This window comes from Meleagris gallopavo, chromosome 4 (genome assembly GCF_000146605.3).
Source record: "Meleagris gallopavo isolate NT-WF06-2002-E0010 breed Aviagen turkey brand Nicholas breeding stock chromosome 4, Turkey_5.1, whole genome shotgun sequence".
In the NCBI taxonomy this organism is placed as follows: Eukaryota; Metazoa; Chordata; class Aves; order Galliformes; family Phasianidae; genus Meleagris; species Meleagris gallopavo.
The window spans coordinates 21,121,879-21,129,111 of NC_015014.2; the positions used below are offsets into that span (position 1 = coordinate 21,121,879).

Here is a 7,233-nt window from a genome sequence, read left to right on the forward strand (position 1 = left end):
AAGGGCTGAGGGGGGGAGGTGGTTAAAAAAAAGAAGGGAAAAACGAAATACGAGCTCCCGAAAGCCGTTTGTCTGCGCTTCGCCAGGCTGAAACTTGCTTTTTGTTGGAGAAAATTGTGAAAATTGTATCCTAAAAGGCTTCTTGTCTCCTATAGCAAACAGCCAGGCTGCACCGCCACAGTATTCCTCTCAGACTTCCGAAAGTGCCCTCTGTACGGCTGTGCTCAGTGTCAATGGGACACAGCCTTCCCCCACATACTTTTTATTCACACACTGGGGATAAAATTTCCCGTTTCTGAGCCCTTGCCTCTGGAAAGTGTGCTCCAACCGAAGGAAACAGTCTCCAGAGGTAAAATGCAAACAGATCGATAAAAGGAGTGTACACAGGGATGCACTGAGGAGTGTATCCCTGAGGTGAATAGTGTTCACAATGCACCATTCCTTAAAAACATCACAGGCAAAGGTTTCAGGTTGGATATTAGAAAAAAATTCTTCTCAGAAAGAGTGGTGATGCAGTGGCAAAGGCTGCCCAGGGAGGTGGTGCAGTCACTATCCCAGAGGTGTTCAAGAACCATGCGGATATGGCACTGAGGTCAGTGGGCATGGGGGCAGTGGGTTGGGGTTGGACTTGGTGATCTTAGAGGTCTTTTCCAACCTTAATGATTCTGTGATTCATTACTTCATACAGGTGAGCACAATGCAATGTGCTGAGCATGAAGCAGCAATGATTTCAGGCACTGTGCTGAAAAGAGGTGGCCCGGCATGGCGTCTACAGCATTGCCGAGGGTCTCCACTCCTATAGGAGCGAGAGCATGATCTCTTGGCTTGCCAGAACAACCCTGCCATACCCACAGCAACCAGCATGAAACTTTTGGGTTGATGGTCCATTACATTTGTGGGATAAATCCCAGAAGCTTACACTACTGTCAAACAGTTGAGCAAGCATAAAGGATAAATGCAGTAGATGCCACACAGTATTAAAGTAATTAGACATTGGCCTATAAGCTTTCCTGAAGTATCACATTTGCTGTACAACACAACAAGTGCTTGTTTATCCCCAGAAATAGGTCAGCTTCATGCCCTTACCAACCTTTTCCAAACGTCTCATTATATGGTACCACACTGTGTTTTTTTAAACAGACACACACCCTTACTTTCAGCCTTCAAGAGGCACTGCTCTTTTAATTAAAGCACGTTCTCCCAGTTCTGTTGACTAGAAATCACCATTGCCACTGATGAATCCTCCACATCTGAAGGTGAGAAGGGTCACACATGCATTGTGATTCCAGGCTGTGATTCCAGACGTGCGAAGCAGCAGAGCCTTTTTATTTGCAAAGAGGACTTTTGCACCAGGTCAGAAGGCAAAGGCTGCCACAGACTTGCAGGAGAACCCCTAACAGTGCAGCTCTGGAGCATCCCTAGAAGCCAGTGCCCTCCTGCCCTTCTCATCACCTTCATAGAAAAGTAGAGGCTGCGGCCAGCAGAGGGGTTCATCTTTAAGGAACTGCTCATGCTCTGGCAATCCCAAAGTGTATACAAACTTGGCAAGGGCTTGATATTCTCCTGTCTTCCCCCAGCCCTAGCTGCAGAAGCAGCTGTGCAACACACACACACGTTGCTGCTGTAAAGCACAGTCTACAACACCACACTACACAGTGTTTCACAGGCTTCACGTATGCAGGAGAATGGAGATGATAGATTTGTCTTTCCCCTAAAACTTCTGTCTCCAATGTACAACTGGAAAGCAAGTAAAAGCTAGAAACCCAAACATAAAAGCATAGACAAAAACCAGTTTAACGAGGCAAATCAAGGCACAGGCTGTGAGCAATGGCAGGAGTCTAGACCAAGCACCTCTCCACAGGCTTTGCTTTATAGCACCTTCTTAAACTTAGCACTTCCAGATCTCCATCTGGCTGCCAGCAGCACACCCTTGCTGGGCTAAGTATGCAAAGCACTCAGCACCAGGTCTCACCCATGCTGCATGGCTACAGAAGTGGTGGGGGAAAGGTAAACCAGCATGGCACTGAAAAAATGGGAGGGGAGGAACATAACCAAAAGGTAGTTTTTGCTTTAAGAACAGAAGGCCAAGATGTATGCAGCTTATTATGAAAAAGAAAGAAAGAAAGAAAGAAAGAAAGAAAGAAAGAAAGAAAGAAAGAAAGAAAGAAAGAGTTGTTAAAAATGAAACATTTCTGAGAACCAAGGGGAAAGCAACCCTATGTGCTTCAGTGTTTAAATGAAAGGAAAGACTTTAAAAGAGAAACCACCTTATTCCACAAACAAGACTGTCCTGGAGGCTGTACCCGATGAGATTTTGGCAGCCATCAGGAGGAATTTCCATTATCTCCCCAGGCACTACTGACTTATCACTGTTAATGTCTTCAAATGTTCCATCACCAGTAAGAACTTTCACAAACAGTTAAAGTCAGAAAGAGGTTTATAGTCCTTGTTGGCTTTGGCACTGAAACTGTCAGAAACCACACTGTGCAAGGGTGTTAAATATCCAGATTTATATTCCAATTGAATCAAGATAACATCTATGTACAGAACACAATGTACCCTTCAGATTCACTACAGCTGTCAGATTCATTTTGCAGCAATATCCAATCCCCAGATGAGGCAGCGAGGTATGTAGGACACCAAGAAACTAAATGCCTGTGATTCTGGTTTGGTTTTGACCCGGCTGTTATGCATTATATTCCAGAATTCCAGAAAGTGGATTTTTTTAACCAATTCTTCGTAGTTATATTGACAATTAAATATATATATATGAATACGTGTTTTGGAGAATGGCAGCAGAGGAAGTGCAAGAGAATGGTTTGAATCTCATCAATACCTGAGTTTCTGTTCACCCATGCCTTTCCCATATGCAGCAATCACTGTTCTTTTGTGCCTTGGGACAGCATAACAGGGGAAAAGATCACAGATTTCTGGTATGAGGGTAAAACATACTGGCAGCCAAAGAGAGCGATGTTCAAAAAGCAATGGGAACTGCAGGAAAATGACTCCAAAAAATCAGTTTTACAGGTTTGGCTTCTAAGGGAAAACCTTTCTGCTCCACCTCATCACTGTGATGCTTGCACTCAGTTTTCTACTTTAAAAAAATATATAATCTAATAACTAGTCCAAGCATCCAGGAAGATAGGAGAACACCAAATTAATTCCTACCTGTCATGTGGGATGCTCTCTTTGCCTGGAGATGCCATAGCTGTCTTTCTGCAGTCAGTTCATCTGAAAGAGAAAAAACCAGATATTGAACATCTTGCAAAACAATAGCACGTTGTACCCAGCTGATGCCACCCAAGCTTTGCTTAACAGTCAAAGACCAACCCAGGAACATCCTTCCTCAAGATCTGAACAGAGAGGGAAATGGGAGAGCTAAAGAAGCAAATGTGGCGTGTCTTCAGGTTCCGAAGTAATAAGTCATGACTATGTAGTGGTGTCCAAAATATTTGTCATGCTGACCAGAAAATGAAATCTGAATGCATATTTTCTTTCTCTCTCTCCGTGCTCTGCATTTTAGTTTGGATTTGTGTTACATCCAAAATCTGTTTTAAATTAGTTCTCCAAAACCATTTGGAGACACAGTCCTCATCCTCCCCTCGCATATTTTCATAACTTAATAACATAATAATCCCTTGATTCTCCCAGGCAGCCTAAATCGTCTTTCATAGAATCAGAGTCATTGAGGTTGGAAAAGGCCTTGAAGATCACCTATTCCAACAGTCTACCTACCACCAATACTGCCTACTAAACTATGTTCCTTAGTACCACATCCCCATGGTTCTTGAACGCCTCCAGTGATGGTGACTCAGCATTGCTGTAGGCACTGTCCTGGGCCACCTGACCAAGTCCAACTCCCAACCCACCCCCACCATGCCCACTGACCGTGTCCCTCAGTGCCACATCTCCACGGTTCTTGAACACCTCCAGGGATGGTGACTCCACCACCTCCCTGGGCAGTCTGTGCCAGTGCCTCACCAATCTTTCTGAGAATAAATTCTTTCTAACATCCAACTTGAATCTCCTTTGGCACATCTTGAATTTCAGCGATGTTCAGAATGACGGTGTGAAATGCTGCCCAACAAAAAGGGGAGGCATAACCTGGTGAATGGATGCTTACCCCAGGCAGCAAATCATCTCCTTTTTCTTATTACAGACAATCTTTGCATGAAAACCACTTGTAGGTTAAGAGACTGAATTCTGGGCAAACTTGCAAATACTGGACCGTTCCTGTAAGTGCTTCTGTTCATTTCAGAGGGACCTTTTAGAGCCACAAGCATCCATTACTGTGGACTCAGCCAAGTGTGTGCCACCCAAGACTATGGCTCCAGGTTCAGCTGTTGAATTTAAGAACGAACATGCCATGAAGGCACTCCCTTTAGACACCCAAACTGCCTGCTGGTGAGTGGAAGCATTTGTGGAAAGGAAAAGCAGTATTAGAAGAAAATACAGTTATAGATGAAAAGGTAACACAGAAAATTACTTCAAAGCCTAAGCATTCAGGAAGCAAGGAGGAAACAGAAGGGGAAGGATGTTGCAGTAGTTATTGCAAGAGTCTGCCCCTTGTGCCACTGTAACGGCAGCTCTGAAATCATAGACCTACCGAATCACAAAACTCTTTGTGTTGGAAGAGACCTTTAAAGGCCATCTGATCCTGCTCCTCTGCAATGAACGGAAACACCTACAGCTTTCCCCTTTGATGTCAATCAAACTAGCTGGGTAATCTAATGAGGATGGCTTTTCTTGTTCCAAAAGCAACTATTTTATTACCAGTGCTTTTAGCTTAAAGGACATAAAACCATTTATTTCTTCACTCATCTTCAGCAATGCATGCTGCCTCCTGCTCTGATGGGGAAGACGGGGAAGCCAGAATGCCAACGTTTTTATTCCTCTACAATTGGTCAGGAAGCAGAAAACATTGGTAGAAATCACTTTTCAGGTAGCACAAATGCTAACCATCTTTGCAAATCTTTCCTTATCAGTTCTTTGTTTCAGTTTTCAAGAATCAATAAAAAAAGACAGAAAATAGAAATTAATGCCTATACGCACATATTCAACATGCTAACATGTCTTCCAAAAACACTGACATCAACGGTGATGTACAAATGAGCTAATTTGGATTTGCTGCATGGGAAAAGGTCACATTTTTTCTTTTCTTCACCAAAGTCTTAAAAATAGCAGTTCTGATACCACTTAGTTGTGGTTGGACTTGATGATCTTTAAGGTCTTTTCCAACCTGAGCTATTCTGTGATTCTCTACTTCGAATAGACTATAACTCTTTGGTGAGAAAAGGAAAGGTTAGCACTGTGCATCTGGGCATCTGCAATGTACTATAAACGAACCCTGGTGGAAGACGGAATAAATGCATGCAGCATCCAGGAGGGGCAGCTCCTCTGCTGCCTGCCCTGTATGCTGCTGAGCCATGCTCAGGTTAACCACTTGGGTGCAGATTAATTGAGAAATTAATTAAAACTGGGGAAATACAGAGCTGCTGGAGGATGGAGGTATTGTCCCCATCTGCCACCAGCCCTCAGTGAGCCATCCATAGCTCCTGATCCGCGGGGCTGATGCCAGGGGAGTACTCATGACTCAAGAGTCAGCACCACTCCCAAAGTCCAGACTTCGAATACATGAAGTATTCAGAAGCTTCTAGATTTCTCATCACAATTCCAGGAACATGTAGCACTGCCTTGTGGCTGCCCAGATGATTAGTGTGAAATCCCAGCTTCTTAACCAAACACAACCCGAGGTGAGGTCATCTCCAACAGACCACCTTCTGCCAATCAACAGCTAACCAGAACTGCAAAGAAGTCTTTTCAACACCTGACTTCCACCAGCCTACAAGAGAACTCCCTCAGTGCTCCACTCACATGCGGACAGACCATATGGCTTCCTGGGGGCCCCCTGGTTCAGGGGCCCCCAGGAAGCTCAGGGACAGCTTTCAGGAAATAAAACAGCAAAACACCACCACAAGGCTCTACAGGAAGGAAGGCAACAAAAATAAACACTGAAATATTTCTGTATTTCATACTAATGATAATAAAAATGGCCTTACCGACAAGTTGCGTGGTGTGGTGACTGCTGGCAGAGAACTATTCGTGGCATTGAGCTCGGTGAGAAGTCAGTAGTTCAAGCTGCAGCAGCAATTTTCTATCCTAAAAGGAAATAAGAGAAAACAGTGAGTGCTGAAGAACTGCCAGGAGTCATTAGGTTGAGTGTCCCATATCCTCTGTACCGTGTGCACAGAGATTGAGGTCAGAGATACTGTCTGTGATACTGTGAGTGAGAACCAGGGGACGGCACAGCACAGGGAAGGCTGTGGCCATCTCTCAACCACCTAGGAAAGCAGTACTTAAGGGAAGGGTGAATTTGTGATGCTGACCTGCTGTGGGGATGGGTTTTGCCACGTGTGTCAGAAACGCAAGCCCAAATTGAAGAAGGCTGAGCCCAGCAGTCACGATTTTTTGAAGCCTTAACTTTCAAGTGAGCTGTGTGAATGGGAGGGTTGTGGGGATGGAGGCATAAGGCCACAGTACCTTCAGGTTGGGCCTGCAGGAATGGAGCTGGGATGCTGGGAACAGAGCGTCAACGAAGGTGCTGCCAGGGCAACGTTCCATCATTAGATACCTTACCCAAAATGCACTGCCTGACCTGCTCCATTGCTGCACAGAGTTCATCCTGGAGCTGATCACAGAACAGTTCATCTTCACTTTAACTTTTCCACTAAGAGACTTGAGAGCCATTCACCAGTGCTGAAATCGGCAACAAAAAGGTACAACCATTGGCAGCCTGGGAGCCTGAGGGGACTTCTGCAATTGCAGTATTAAAAAAAAATCAATGAATCCAGATTTGTTTCTTCATCGGTGTTCTCCCAAACAAGTTTGCCATGCCCCAGCCGCTACCACCCACTGCACTCATGGTCTCTTCATTCTTGCAGTCTTCAGGAATTCCTAATGCAGTCTTAGTTCCAAACTGTAAGCACATTACTTCACATATTGATCTGTAGCATGACTAATTTTTGCCCATAAACTGTTTTTTCCTCAAAAAGACTCCACTTACTTCCAAGGTACTGGAGAGTCTAAATATTGAATCATTTACAATCATTATGTGATCGGTACTTTATGATTCTTTCATGTAAAAATTAAACAATTTTGATTTTCCCTGGCTATAGCATCTAAATGAGAGGAGACAGCAGGCAATCAGGGAAAAAAACACATGTGACAAACAGA

At 44.3% G+C, this 7,233-nt stretch overlaps 1 long non-coding RNA gene across 1 annotated transcript; it reads right to left on the reverse strand.

Moving 5' to 3' along the window:
* Positions 1–909: 909 nt before the first annotated feature.
* On the reverse strand, positions 910–6,639 carry LOC109367524. The gene is made up of 3 exons (XR_002114708.2): positions 6,541–6,639; positions 6,060–6,159; positions 910–3,231 (listed from the first exon to the last, which is right to left on the reverse strand). It is a non-coding gene; the product is annotated as an uncharacterized LOC109367524 (long non-coding RNA).
* Positions 6,640–7,233: the final 594 nt, after the last annotated feature.